This window comes from Gopherus flavomarginatus, chromosome 1, assembly GCF_025201925.1.
Source record: "Gopherus flavomarginatus isolate rGopFla2 chromosome 1, rGopFla2.mat.asm, whole genome shotgun sequence".
NCBI lineage: Eukaryota > Metazoa > Chordata > Testudines > Testudinidae > Gopherus > Gopherus flavomarginatus.
In genome coordinates, this window is record NC_066617.1 from 259,682,744 (window position 1) to 259,699,018 (window position 16,275).

The following is a 16,275-nucleotide window of genomic DNA, read 5'->3' on the forward strand; positions in this document are numbered from 1 at the left end:
CTGTCTGCACTGAGCATTCTGTGCCCCTCACAGCTCCTACATGCAACCAGAAAGCTTAAGTACCATCCTCACGCTACTGACCATGGCTCCATCCTGGACATACGGCTGAACTTCCTTGAAATTGCTTCACCTGGCAACTGGGGCTGCTATGTTACTGGGCAACAGAACTGAGAACAGGGAGATTTTCACCTTTGCTCTCAGTGCACCCTGCTAGTGCCCAGGCACTGAGGAGTGACAGACATGCAGAGATCAAGAAATCGGATGGATAGAGGGGAGAGATGCAGGCCATGACAAATGGAATTCTGAGGGGATGAGAGATTAGGAGCAGAGGGGGACAGAAACAAGATTGGGGTAGGAGATAGGGATTGGTGATGATAGCTTTAAAGGAGGGGAATATGGACAGGAGCCAGGTAACGGTGGGGAATAAGAGCAGGGCAAAGGATTGGACAGGTGTTGGAGAAGGGAACAGGCAGGAGCCAAGGGTGGGTAGCAGAAGGTGGTGGGGAGAGGACAAGAGCTGGGGATAGAAGCAGGAGAGGCTCGGGGGACAGGCACAGCAGGGTCTATAACCATTAGATAAATTCCAGATTCTGGAGGGAATCGTTAAGACATTGCATCTCCTCATTCCTTTACTGTCTCACAAATATCCATGAAATCTGCTGGAAAATGTGTGATTCTACATTCCTCCTAATGACAGGTTCACAGAGAAAATAGCCTTCTACTACTACCAGCTACTCTATTAGTTCAAATGGTAGAGGCCAATGCTGTACTCTAAAAATCCCAACCCGGCCAAATGTAAGTGAAAGTCTTCAGTAAAAAGTACATGCTTTCATAAGCTTGAACATGTTGGTTTATGAATATTTGAAAACTACATACTAAATATGTCAGGAGAGAGGCCCTGAGCATGTCTGGGTAGCTCAGAAAGTACATACTTATCAAATCAGTCTTCCTGCCCAGCAGCCTTCCAGACTTCTGATTCCCTACTCACTTCCCAATAGTGTTATTTAAAATGTCTGATTACTGGATCACATGTTCAAGTTGAAAATTTCCAACCTTTTGATAATAGCATTCCAGAATGTATTAATGTCTCCAGAGCCTAAAAAATATAACATCTATGACTGGGCAGCATGTGTTCACTCAAGCTGCTTCTCTGGCTAGTAGGCAGCTACATAGGCATTCTTTGCACCCTCCACTCTTTAGTTGGAGGGGGCACCAGGAACCAATTTTAGTATTTGAATGGCACAGGTATGGAATTTACAGATGTTTTCATAACAACTATCCATACACTCTCCTACTCTGAAGTGACTCAATGTTCTGTCAGGAAATAGTTTACAGAAACAATCTCTCACTATCAAATTATTTCTTCTTGAAAAAGCTTGTTCTGGAAGACAAAGCAGCTGCTCTTGAACCTGAGTTGGGATAGGAGTGAGCGATTGAGTCACTGTGCATAGGGAATCAGAATATAAATTTACACCTACTAGCCTCTGATGCTATAGTATACACAAGTACAAGATGGGGGATTTTTGAAAATGAGCAAATTCATTTGAAACAAGCTGAGTGGAAAAGAAATTAAAATCCATAGACTGCATAGGGATGATGCATAAGAATAACAGAATCAAAGAACAAAAAGAAAAGAGGATATCAACAAATAATTAGAAATATTTCAGTAGAGCACAAAAACCTTATGAGTAAGCAAGTGGATCTTCTATTACTCCAATGATGGTCAGTTAAAGAAGATATGAAATAGCAGAGAAGAGAGAGATATCAAAAAAGGTTTTAGAGAGCGAGGGGGCCCTTAATAGGATATTTGCTATTTCAGTTCTTTGCAGAAGGTGTCCATTGTTATATGCAAGTAAAGTGCCTGATATAATGAGGCTTTAGTCCCTGATGGGAACCTCTATTCACTACCATAATACAAGTAATAAATAATAAAGCAATACAAAGACTGAAAACTATTTGATTCAGCAGGATTTCTACTGAAAAGTTCACTTGGAAGAATAGATGGAATAATTAGCATTAGTGGCAATATTTGTAAAGGGGGCTTATTTAATTATAAATGCTTTTTTTCTTTGTTTTCTATCCTTCTGGAGATGATTTCCCCCCAATTTTGACCAAATTCACATCTGTATTCATACCTTATGCACTACTGTAATAATCTTTGTACAAAATATGGCTTGTGAGGTATCATATGAAAACTAATAACTCACTGGTCAACAATAGCAGTTACTGAAGCAGTGCTGCAGTTGTACAGACACTCAGGGTGCGACCTGCAGGCTGTTTGGCTGTTTATGAGCCGCCAGGGCTGAGAACTAGAGCACCACATCCTTGTGAGACACCCAAGTTTGCAGGACATTTGGGGACACAACTCCTCGCTGCTCCGGACTGCTCCCTGTGGAATGTGGCAGTGATCACTAGTGTAATGTTAGCTTTCTATTGGAGGATCCACATGCTATTTAAAGTGCCATCTTTGTTCTACCCTTGCCTAAAGGCTGACATAGATTTCAGCACGGAAGCAGTTAAATTGCAAGAAAATGTCAGAGACAGATGGCAACTGAGAGTTCTGAAAGAACTAATGAACAAAGTAGCGTAGCTACTAGAACAACTGTGATTCTACATTAAAACAGCTGTAATACAAGAGGACTGAAAATTGGCCGGAGATCTGTCTTTTTAAAAAAGAGTTATGGGTAATCAAGAGTTATGAAATTTACTTCAGTATCACGACACTAACAAACTGTTCCACTTATCGCTAGCTTCATTTGGTTGTAAGCTATATCCTCATTCTTTAACCATTGGTCTGGTCTTGTCTCCAAGATAGCAAGTTTTCTACAGCAATGATGGTTGCTTACTTGTGTTTGTACAGCAGGGCCCCAAGGACTTTCACGTCTCTTGAAATCAAAATGTTTAATATATAAGAAAAATGTGAAAAAAACATTAAAGGTCGATATAAAACACAATGGAGTGCTACTGTGGACCACCACAACTTTTATGTGGATAAAATGTGTCTCTTTTTAACTTGCTTGAATTCTTTGAAAGGGTTAAAAGGACAAAAGGAGAATCATGGAATAATCATTTAAATTTTCTCACTAAACACTCTTCCTGATAAGCTATTAAGCAATATATATATAGTGAATATAGTCAAGTGACGTGGAATTTTTCCAGAATGCTTGAAAATTCACGAGTTTGCTGCAGCCATGCAGTCGCCATTTTATTTGCTGTTCCCTTGTCCTGCCAAGACCTGTTTACAGCTGCTTCTTGCTCTCCCATTTTCCCCACAACCAGGAGTTAATTTGATCACAATCCATGCTCTCTGCACCATTTCTTGGACATAGGCAGCAAGGGTTGAGAAGCCTGAACTCGAATAATCTAACATGCAAACAGGAAACTGGGGGAGCCAGAAATAAATGCTGTTGTTAGGCTGGGGACCAGCAGAGCCATCTAGGTCAAGGGAGTTAGAGAGATGAGCTGCCCTGGCCAGCTGCAAGCTCCTCACGCCTGAAAAACATGAGGAAGATGATTATGAACTGGGCCAACTGGATACATCGTGAGAGTTGGGACTCGAGGCATGGAGCCAGGCTGCATTGGGAGTGTAACAAAAACCTCATTCTCAAACAATCAACAACATTTATGTTAAAAGCAGCAAAGAGTCCTGGGGCACCTTATAGACTAACAGAAGTTTTGAAGCATGAGCTTTCGTGGGTGACCCACGAAGTGGGTCTGACGAAGTGGGTATTCACCCACGAAAGCTCATGCTCCAAAACGTCTGTTAGTCTAATAAGGTGCCACAGGACTCTTTGGTGCTTTTACAGATCCAGACTAACACGGCTACCCCTCTGATACTTGACAACATTTATGTTGAGTATTTTTGAGTATTCGCCCTAGCTGTGTGTGTTTTTGTGGAGCTTTGGGATTAGAACTGGAGGTTATGTCACGGCAATAGCATAATTGTACATTGCCATAAATTTTAGGGGTTGCTGCCATGGAATTTGATCCCATTGTGCCATGGAATACAAAGGGCCGTGAACAGGATACTTACCTATTGACTTCAGTGCAGTGTTATGAAAATCATAACTGATAGCTGTTTGCTCTTAAACATAAACATTGTAAGTACTCAGTATTATTAAATATCATTACTACGTGGTGAGAAGTAAAGTCCTTTCAAACACTAGCCTAAACAAAGGTAAGGAACACAGGGTGGTCACAAATAGCTAATTCTCCATGTGGAAAGAGGTTAATATTGGGATGTGCACTATTACTAAGACAGGAGTTATTCAATATGTTTATTAATTAACAGAAAATTTGGTGAACAAGACGTCAAGAGACTTTTGCAGAAGACAAAATTATTTAGTGCAGCCAAGAGTTAGGATAATGATAAGAACCTTCAGAACTAAAAAAAAGGCACCATGATGGACTTACCCACCTATTGTACAGACTTTACATGCACTCTGCCATCCAACTGTTTGAAAGTAGCTGATGTACTCTTGCTGCCAGGCCTTAGCTTTGAGGTACAGAAGACAGGCAGCAGTATTTCCAGTGGGGAGGCCTCAGCTCTAGCACTGACTTCCTCTGTTGAGCCACCAAAGCCTGATGCAATGCTGGCCTCTTTACCCACACATTTTCACGAGTTTGGATTAGAGTGCTGCATTTTCAAGCCGAGAGGGTGGCTAATCAGCTGGTGGCTGATGATTGTAGCTGCCTTTGGGAGAAAGTATTGTTTTATATTATAAATGTATCCAGAGACTATGTGGCAATGGTGCAACATAAATCTCTCTATAAATAAAGAAATATCTGATTAGGCAAGAAGACAGCAGATGAAATTTGACAGAGAAAAGTGCAAGATAAATCATGTCAGAAGCAGCAATTTAAAATAACTGTACAAGTAGGTTTCTGCATTAACTATGATCTCTCAGGTAAACAGACACAGAAGTCATTATAGATATGCCCGATATCTCGATGCACATATCTGCAGCATGTGAAACAGAAGTCAAAATCTCACCATGCTGTTAAGCTGCAATAAGAAGAGAATGGAGAAAACCAGACAACACTGAAGTCAATGGCAACAATTCTGTAGACTTTAAAAGGGCCATAACAGGGTATGTATTACATTACCACAAAAAGGACATTGCAGAAATGAAAACGAGCAATTAAACATATTAGAAGTTTGGAGAATGCCTCCATCTGAAAAAAATAAGGCTCAGTTACACAGATAAGGAGCAAGAAAAAATACAATACAATACAAGTCTACAATGTTATAAAGCATTTTAAGAGTATATTTATATTTTTGGCCGTCCAGGTGGTACAATTCCAAAAGCATACGTTGTAAAGGCATGCTGGAATTAGTAATATTAGTAAGGTGCTTATACAACTAAGATGTCAAGGAAAGAAGTTCTGTTAGTGTGATCTGTGTCTGTTAAGTCTTGTTTTAGGTCATCGCATTTCATGTGAAACTTGACTAGTTGAAGGGTAAGCCTGAAGTAAACAATGCTTGCTGAAGTCAGTAGGGCTAGCCCAACATGCCGTAAATGGATAGCGTATAGGCTATAAAACAGAAAGATAGGAATAAAAAGCAGCTTCTCTCATCACTGGTGTTACAATTTGTGATATCAAGTTTTTCTTTTCAAGTGAAATTACAGGAAATGTGTTTGTCTGATGTCTGAAGTCTGCAGAACTAATTTTTATTAATTTACATCCTGTCCAAAACCGGAAACTGCCCATCTGCCATACAACCTTAACTGTAGAGCATTATCACACTACTGGAACTTGTAATTATTATCCAGTGAAGAGCCAATATACCAGAGAGAATTCATAGTACACAAGAGAAAAGAGTAACAGGAAAATTAAGTAACAAAGGCAACAAAGTTTTTCATGAAACAAGCACCAAAGTGTGTGCGGGAGATTTTGTTTTGTTGAGACACTTGAGGATGAGAGGGTCAATATTAATGACTGTCCACAGTGATGTATTGGCAGGAGTATTGTAAGCAAGACAGAACAAGTAATTCTTTGGCTCTACTCCACACTGATTAGGTCTCAAGTGGAGTATTGTGTCCAGTTCTGGGCACCGCATTTCAGGAAAGATGTGGACAATTGGAGAAAGTTCAGAGAAGAGCAACAAAAATGATTAAAGGTCTAGAAAACATGACCTATGAGGGAAGATTGAAAAAACTGGGTTTGTTTAGTCTGGAGAAGAGAAGACATGATAACAGTTTTAAAAAACACAAGTTGTTACAAGGAAGAGGGAGAAAAATTGTTCTCTTTAACCTCTGAGGATAGGACAAGAAGCAGGGGGCTTAAGTAGCAGCAAGGGAAGTTTGGGTTAGACATTAGGAAAAACAATCAAGGTTGTTAAGCACTGGAATAAATTGCCTAGGGATGTCGTGGACCATCTGTCATTGGAGATTTTTAAGAGCAAGTTAGATAAACACTTTTCAGGAATGGTCTAGATAATACTTTGTCCTGCCTTGAGTGCAGGAGACTGAACTAAAAGACCTCTCAAGGTCTCTTCCAAGTGGCATCAAATTATTGTTGATTAAACAATAAAAAGCTGAAAGTAACAGAATACAAGCAAAAGAAAGCTGGATAATGCAGCACTAGATGAAAGATGCATTAGCAGCTACAATCACTACAAGGCAGCAAAATAAGAGGAAAAACAAGTGACCTCACAGACAATCCTGCTCATAGGGATTTCAGGCTAGAATGTTCTATGTTCAAGCAAAATGTGCACAAAATTAAATTTGATCATACTAGTCTGCCTTTTTATTAAACAATGTACTAGAATGCTGCACAAACGTGACTCACAGGGTTAGAAGGCACCATACAATAAATGCACGGCTCCCTGATGGGTCAAAGTAACTCTAGAAATCCTTCTTTCTCTGAGGTGAAAACATTAGCCTTTGAGCTTCTATACAGGGTGCTACAAAGAAACAGAATATGAATCCCAAGAATTCACTGGAAATAACTGCAGTTTCTCTATTAATAATGGAGGCTCTTGATTTCAGGGTTACTCTAAAGCTGACTAATTCAAGACTGAATGAATCAGAGAAACTATAATAGGCTATAGTAAACATTCTAGCCTATAGTAAATTAGTTTCCATCAAGAGGGTGCTGTTGAAGATTTAACTTGTTATAGATGGACGACTCTGTTGTTTCACCAGACTGCTTTGGTGCCCATGCAAGTCCCTAATGAAACAAGAGACTTAACCATAACAAATCAGATTGTATTGAAGTGCCCTGGTGGGTGGAAGAATCAAATGGACAATTCACTCAAATGTATCAGTGGGTTACAATAAACTCATAGACTCATAGACTCATAGACTCATAGGTCAGAAGGGACCAATCTGATCATCTAGTCTGACCTCCTGCACAAGGCAGGCCACAGAACCCCACCCATCCAATTTTGTACAACCCCTATCCCAGGACCGAGTTATTGAAATCCTCAAAAATGGTTTGAAGACCTCAAGCTGCAGAGACACCACCAGCAAGCGACCCATGCCCCACGCTGCAGGGGAAGGCGAAAAACCTCCAGGGCACCTGCCAATCCGCCCTGGAGGAAAATTCCTTCCCGACCCCAAATATGGCGATCAGCTAAACCCTGAGCATGTGGGCAAGAGTCACCAGCCAGCACCCAAGAAGGAGTTCTCCGCAGCAACTCAGTACCCATCGCATGCAACATCACCCCGCAGACCATTGAGCAGACCTGTCTGGTGGTAATTCAAGATCAATTGCCCAAATTAACGATCCTATCATAACATCCCCTCCATATACTTATCAAGCTTTGTCTTAAAGCCAGGAAAGTCTTTTGCCCCTACTACTTCCCTCGAAAGGCTATTCCAGAACTTCACTCCCCTAATGGTCAGAAACCTTCGTCTAATTTCAAGTCTAAACTTCCTAATATCCAGTTTATACCCATTCGTCCTCGTGGCTACATTAGTACTAAACTTAAATAATTCCTCTCCCTCCCTAACGTTAACCCCCTTGATATATTTATATAGGGGGAGCATATCCCCCCTCAGCCTTCTTTTGGCCAGGCTAAACAAGCCAAGCTCTTTGAGTCTCCTTTCATAAGGCAGTTTTTCCATTCCTCGGATCATCCTCGTAGCCCGTCTCTGAACCTGTTCCAGTTTGAATTCATCCTTCTTGAACATGGGACACCAGAACTGCACACAGTATTCCAGATGGGGTCTCACCAACGCCGTATACAACGGTACTAACACCTCCTTATCCTTGCAGGAAATACCCCGCCTGATGCATCCCAAAATCGCATTTGCTTTTTTAACAGCCGTATCACATTGGCGACTCATAGTCATCCTGCTATCAACCAGTACCCCAAGGTCCTTCTCTTCCTCCGTCGCTTCCAACTGATGCGCCCCCAACGTATATCCAAAATTCTTATTATTAATTCCTAAATGCATGACCTTGCACTTTTCACTATTGTATTTCATCCTATTTCTATTACTCCAGTTTACAAGGTGGTTCAGATCTTCTTGAATAGTATCCCTGTCCTTCTCCGTGTTAGCAATACCCCCCAGCTTCGTGTCATCCGCGAACTTTATTAGCACATTCCCGCTCTTTGTGCCAAGGTCAGTAATAAAAAGGTTAAATAAGATCGGTCCCAAAACCGATCCTTGAGGGACTCCACTGGTGACCTCCTTCCAGTCCGACAGTTCACCTTTCAATACGACCCTCTGGAGTCTCCCCTTTAACCAGTTCCTTATCCACCTTACAACTTTCATATTCACTCCCAGCTTTTCCAATTTAACTAACAGCTCCCCGTGCGGAACCGTGTCGAACGCCTTACTGAAATCTAGGTAAATTATATCTACCGCATTTCCTTTATCTAAGTAATCCGTCACCTTCTCAAAGAAGGAGATCAGATTGGTTTGGCACGATCTACCTTTAGTAAATCCGTGTTGCAATTCGTCCCAATTACCATTGACCTCTATGTCCTTAACTACTTTCTCCCTTAAAATTTTTTCCAAGACCTTACATACTACAGACGTCAAGCTAACAGGCCTATAATTACCCGGATCGCTCTTTTTCCCTTTCTTAAAAATAGGAACTACATTAGCAATCCTCCAGTCATACGGCACAACACCCGAGATTATCGATTGCTTAAAAATTCTCGCTAACGGGCTCGCAATTTCACGCGCCAGTTCCTTTAATATCCTCGGGTGGAGATTGTCCGGGCCCTCCGACTTCGACCCATCGAGCTGTTCAAGTACGGCCTCTACCTCAGTTGCAGTAATATCCACTTCCATATCCACATTCCCGTTTATCATCCCTCCATCATCGCAAGGTTCCTCACTAGTCTTATTAAAAACCGAGGCAAAGTACTTGTTTAGATGTTGGGCCATGCCTAGGTTATCCTTAACCTCCATTCCATCCTCAGTGTATAGCGGCCCCACTTCTTCTTTCTTTGTTTTCTTCTTATTTATGTGGCTGTAGAACCTTTTACTATTGGTTTTGATTCCCTTTGCAAGTTCCAGTTCAATGCGGCTTTTAGCCTTCCTCACTTTATCCCTACATGTTCTGACCTCAGCAAGGTAGCTTTCTTTACTGATCCTGCCTTCCTTCCACTCCCTGTAAGCTTTCTGCTTTTGTCTAATCCCCTCTCTGAGTTGCTTGCTCATCCATCCTTCCAACTGATTAGTTGCAAGATCAAAACCTAGTGGTGAAAACTGCCATTAAATGCCTTTCCTGACCCCATTTCACAAACAAAAAGCAATATACAGGCATGAATTTTAAAAACAGAACAGATATGCAGTAAAACATCAGTTTAGTTGCATGGCCTAAGAGCTCTTACTTCATTCCAAATCTTTGTTAAGTTTGGACTATCACTTTCAGAAACTGAATGCCGAGAGGTTATTTGCTTTATTCTGGGAGATGGAAAGCTGCAACCAGCCTGCTACTACTACTGCATATATGCATATGCACTGTCGATTTAGCTGGTGTTGCTCCTGCTTTGAGCAGGGGATTGGACTAAATGATCTTCTGAGATCTCTTCCAACCCTAATCTCCTATGATTCTATGTTGCATATATTTTACACACACGTGCATAGGCACATATATATTTCAGGGCTGTCAAGCGATTAAATTAATTGTGATTCATTGCACTATTAAACAATAATAGAATACCATTTATTTAAATATTTTGGATGTTTTCTACATTTTCAAATATATTGATTTCAATTACAACACAGAATACAAAGTGTACAGTGCTCACTTTATATTTATTTGATTAAAAATATTTGCACTGTAAAAAGCAAAAGAAATAGTGTATTTCAATTCACCTAATACAAGTACTGTAGTGCAATCTCTATCATGAAAGTTGAACTTACAAATGTAGAATTATGTACAAAACTGCATTCAAAAATAAAACAATGTAAAATTTTAGAGCCTGCAAGTCCACTGAGTCCTACTTCTTGTTCAGCCAATCGCGCAGACAAATACGGTTGTTTATATTTGCAGGAGATAATGCTGCCCGCTTCTCATTTACAATGTCACCTGAAAGTGAGAATAGGTGTTCTCATGGCACTGTTGTAGCTGGCGTCGCAAGATATTTACGTGCCAGATACACTAAAGATTCCTATGTCCCTTCACTCTTCAACCACCATTCCAAAGAACATGCATCCATACTGATGATGGGTTCTGTTCGATAACAATCCAAAACAGTGCAGACCAACGCATGTTCATTTTCATTATCCAAGTTAGATACCATCAGCAGAAGGCTGATTTTCCTTTTTGGTAGTTTGGGTTCTGTAGTTTCCACATTGGAGTGTTGCTCTTTTAAGACTTCTGAAAGCATACTCCACACCTCATCCCTCTCAGATTTTGGAAGACACTTCAGATTCTTAAACCTTGCGTTGAATGCTGTAGCTATCTCTAGAAATCTCACACTGGTACCTTCTTTGTGTTTTGTCAAATCTGCAGTGAAAGTGTTCTTAAAATGAACAAGATGTGCTGGATCATTATTAGATACTGCTATAACATAAAATATATGGCAGAATGTGGGTAAAACAGAGCAGGGGACATACAATTATCTTCCAAGGAGTTCAATCACAAATTTAATTAATGCTTTTTTTTTTTTTTTTTTAGCGAGAGTCATCAGCATGAAAGCATGTCCTCTGGAATGGTGGCTGAAGCTTGAAGGGGCATATGAATGTTTAGCATATCTGGCACATAAATACCTTGCAATGCTGGTTACAAAGGTTCCATTGAAATGCCCGTTCTCACTTTCTGGTATGGGTAGTAGTATCTCCTGTAAATGTAAACAAATTTGTTTGTCTTAGCAATTGGCTGAACAAGAAGTAGGACTGAGTGAATTCGTAGGTTCTGAAGTTTCACATCGTTTTGTTTTTGAGTGCAGTTATGTCATAAACTACATTTGTAAGTTGCAGTTTCACAATAAAGAGATTGCACTATAGTACTTGAATGAGGTGAATTGAAAAATACTCTTATTTTTACAGTGCAAATATTTATAATAAAAATATACACTGATTTCAGTTACAAGACAGAACACAATATATATGAAAATGTAGAAAAACAACCAAAATGTTTAATAAATTTCAATTGGTATTTTATTGTTTCATAGTGTTATTAAAACTGCAATTAATCGTAATTAATTTTGTTGAGTTAATCACATGAGTTGACTGCGAGTAATCGACAGCCCTACTTTAGAGCCTACAAGTGCACTTGGTCCTACTTCAGCCAATCATGCAGACAAACAAGTTCGGTTACATTTGCAGGAGGTAAAGCTGCCCGCTTCTAGTTTACAATGTCACCTTAAAGTGAGAACAGGCATTCGCATTGCACTATTGTAACTGGTGTCATAAGATATTTATGTGCCAGATGTGCTAAAGATTCCTATGTCCCTTCATGCTTCAACCACCATTCCAGAGGACAGACATCCATGCTGATGACGGGTTCTGCTCCATAAAGATCCAAAACAGAGTGGACCAATGCATGTTCATTTTTATCATCTGAGTCAGATGCCACCAGCAGAAGGATGATTTCCTCTTTTGGTGTTTTGGGTTCTGTAGTTTCTGCATCAGCGTGTTGCTTTTTTAAGACTTCTGAAAGCATTCTCCATACCTCACCCCTCTCAGGCCTGGTCTACACTAGCCTGTTATTTCGGAATTAGCATTTATTTCAAAAAAAAAATTATTCCATCCACTTGACCAATTTTTTTTTTGATTTAAAGGGCTCTTTAATTCGATTTCTGTACTCCACCTCGGCATGTGGAGTAGTGCTTAAATCGCAATCACAATCCTGGTTTAAAGGTATTGTGGACGCAATTCGATGTTATTGGCCTCCGGGAGCTATCCCAGGATGCTCCCTTGTGAGCATTCTGGTCAGCACTCTTAACTCCAGTTCACTAGTCAGGTGGGCAAGAAAAGCCCCGGGAACTTTTGAATTTAATTTCCTGTTTGGTCACCAGCAGCACAGGTGACCATCAGCACAGTCCACCATCACAGGCGACCATGCAGAGTCCACCAGCACAGGAGATCACACAGTCCCGAATTTGCAGACGAGCCCCAGCATGGTCCGAACAGGAGGTACTGGATCTCATCACATGCTGGGGAGATGAGTGTGTTATGGCAGAACTACATTCCAAAAAAAGGAATTCAAATACGAATGCTAAAGTCTCCAGGGCCATGACGGAAAGAGGCTACTCCAGGGACACAGAGCAGTGTCGTACAAAAATCAAGGAGCTCAGGCAAGTGTACCAAAAAGCCAGGGAGGCAAACGGGCACTCTGGGTCACAGTCCCATACATTCCGCTTTTACTGTGAGCTGCATGCAATTATGGGGTGTGACACCACCACTACCCCACCACTGTTCATGGACACCTCCAAAGGGGGAGTTGCATGGAGCAAGGAGGAAGAGACATTGGAGGAAGAGGACAGTGCACAGGCGGCAAGTGGGGAATCCGTTTTCTCCCCTAGCCAGAAACTAATCTTAACGCTGGATCCAATAGCCTCCCCTCACTCCCAAGGCGGGCTCCTGTTCCAGGATCCTGGAGAAGGTACTTCTGATGAGAGCCTGATCGGAGCCATGCAGTGGGTGGCAGAGGGGTGGAACCCAGACGCACTGGGTTGTTTGTGTTTAGAGTAAATGGCTCATCCCTGTTCTGAGCCTGACCAGAGCTGGGTGAGGGTGTGTGTGTGTGTGATTGTTGCGTGCAGTGATCATCCCAGAGAGCCCTCAGGCCCTCTTTTTATATGGCAAACCCACCAGGCATTGCTTGCTGTGGGAAAGAGGGCCCAGCAGTTTGAAAGCATTGAAATTAATGTAGAAGAAGCAGAACCCCACATCCCCCTAGGGGCTGCCTGCAAGTTGAATTCTGTTGCCTGGCCCTATGCGATGGCTTACTCATACCAAAGTGCCCCCTTTGTTCTCTGCAATGCATTTTTAAAATACTACCTTCCCTTTTTCTCCTCCCACAGGTGCAAATGTTTCAACATGGCCCCTATCTACTCCGTCCCAGAGGCTGGTCCAGATTAGAAGGTGGAAAAAACGAACTCGAGACGACATGTTCGCCAAGCTCATGCAGTCCTCCCGCACTGATAGGGCCCAGCTGAATGCATGGAGGCAAACAATTGCAGAGTCCCATAAAGCATTAAAGAAACACGAAGAGAGGAGGGAGGAGCTCAATGAGAGCAGGCAGGACGCTATGGTCAAGCTCATGGGGGAGCAAACTGACATGCTCCGCTGTATGGTGGATCTAATGCGGGAAAGGCAGCAAGACCACAGACTTCCGCTGCAGCCGCTGTATAATCAAACTCCCTCTTCCTCAAGTTCCATAGCCTCCTCACCCAGATGCCCAAGACGACGAGGGGGGAGGCTACAGGGACCCACACACTCAACCCCAGAGAATCACCCAAGCACCAGAAAGCTGGCATATGCGAACTTTTGATTTGGTTTCTGGACTTATCCTTCCCTCCTCCTCCACCCTCCTAACCCAACACCCCCCCCAGTATACCTTATAATTTCTCTCAATGCATTGTGCATAAAATAACAAAGAACAGTTTTTAAACAATTTTGACTTTATTTCCTTTCATATATATAGGGTGTGGGTAACAAACACAACTGTCCCACTGTACCTTGGCCAGTCATGAAACTGGCTTTCAAAGCTTCTCTGATGCACAGTGCAGCCTGCTGCGCTCTTCTAATTGCCCTGTTGTCTGGCTGTGAGAAATTGCCTCACCTTCCCACCCCACCATAAAAGTCTCCCCTTTACTCTCACAGATATTGTGGAGCACACAACAAGCAGCAATTACAATTGGGGTATTGGTTGTGCTGAGATCTAACTGAGTCAGTAAACTGCGCCAGCGCGCTTTCAAACATCCAAATGCACATTCTACCACCATTCTGCACTTGCTTAGCCTATAGTTGAACTGCTTCTTACTACTGTCCAGGGTGCCTGTGTATGGCTTCATGAGCCATGGCATTAAGGAGTAGGCTGGGTCCGTGAGGATAACTATAGGCATTTCAACACCATCAGCATAGAAGCATGTCCTCTGGAATGGTGGCTGACACATGAAGGGGCATATGAATGTTTAGTATATCTGGCACGTAAATACTTTGCAACGTTAGCTACAAAAGTGCCAAGCGAATGCCTGTTCTCATTTTCAGGTGACATTGTAAATAAGAAGCAGGCAACATTATTTCTTGTAAATGTAAACAAACTTTTTTTAGCGACTGGCTGAACAAGAAGTAGGACTGAGTGGATTTGTAGGCTCTGAAATTTTGCATGGTTTTGTTTTTGAGTGCAGTTTTGTGCGGAGATAAAGGAAGGAGGCGGCATACGTCAGGACCCCAGTGGCTCCCCGAGTGATCGCTACTTTCCACCACCCAACACAGATGTAATGAGGTTGAGCAGTGTCCATATAAGAGAAAACTAAGACTACTGATTATTTCTTAAAAGAGGAGTTTAATGACTTACATCTATAAATGCAACGCAGACAATAGGAAAAGGAGAAATAGAGACCAGCATTGAATAAGGATTTATATAAATGACAAATTATATTGCAAACAAGCATAAGTACAGGTAATATTATGCATTAGCTACTTACTACTATAAAAGCATGTCTTTAACATTGGCAGTTTATACATAGACATGGGTACATACAAAGCTACTATTACTTATTGACTACTAACGTCACATGTACTGTCCCTGCCCTCAGTAAGTACAAGTACAGACCTTATATATTAACAACTTACTACTATTCCTAAGCAGTTTGATACTATTAAGCAGCTTCTAATATTACTTTTAATACTGCAGCATCGATATAACTTGAGATCAAATTGGTTCGACGCTACTATTTTTAACACAATAGCACCGATACAACTTGAGATCAAATCAGCTCGAGCAACCCAAACTTCTTTACTCCATTACCTTATACTGCATGTAACCATACTTTTTTTACTTCAAAACCTTACCCTGCCGCGAATATGTTACTCTTTAGTAGACCATTCTTTGCACTGGCCAGGTACAGATAGCGTAGTTCAAGTTTCCTCGGTTCAGGGGGTGTAGGTCAGACCAATCAAAGAGAATGACCTCTTAGACCAAGACACACACACAAACTCACCTGAGGCTGTACACATTTTCTCTCATCTGCCCGCCATGTTTTGAAGCAGGCCAGCCAATCAGGTTAGGCCAAATGTTCACTGTGGTAGTTGTGTTTACTTTGAAATTATGATCTATGCACAGGTGCACAGCTTATATTAACCAAATGCAGCCAATTGTCCTAACTGTGGTTAATTTGTCAGACTTAAAACATTTGAATCAGTCTAAAGAAGCGTTTGGTTGCTTTACACCTTGACCACAAGTCCATATCTAATTCTGTAAAGCCTGCTTTTTGAAGCTTACCACAAGTCTACAATATTTCCTAGTTTGAACTTGCTTCACTCGCTCTGGTAGCTATGCTTGATCTTTGAGGCTTCTGGAAGTTTTAGACCTAACACTGAATAAGCTTGACAATACTCTTGATCAAATTATTCACATTATGTAACAAAAAAAATCTCATTTGTAAGTTACATTTTTCAGAATAGAGATTGCACTACAGGCTCCCTTTAAGCAGAAGCAAATTTGATAAAGAACTGGCTAAGTCTGCGTGTAAGATCGATATTGAACATATTGGTTGGCAAATATGGGCCCATGCAAAAGTAAACATCACATGTATAAAGTTCCAGCATGAAGCACAGGTCAACTTGGTTTTAGCAAACTTACAGCAAAGACCCCAGGCAGAGAGCCAGAGTGAATGATTGCTGAGTGAGTAAA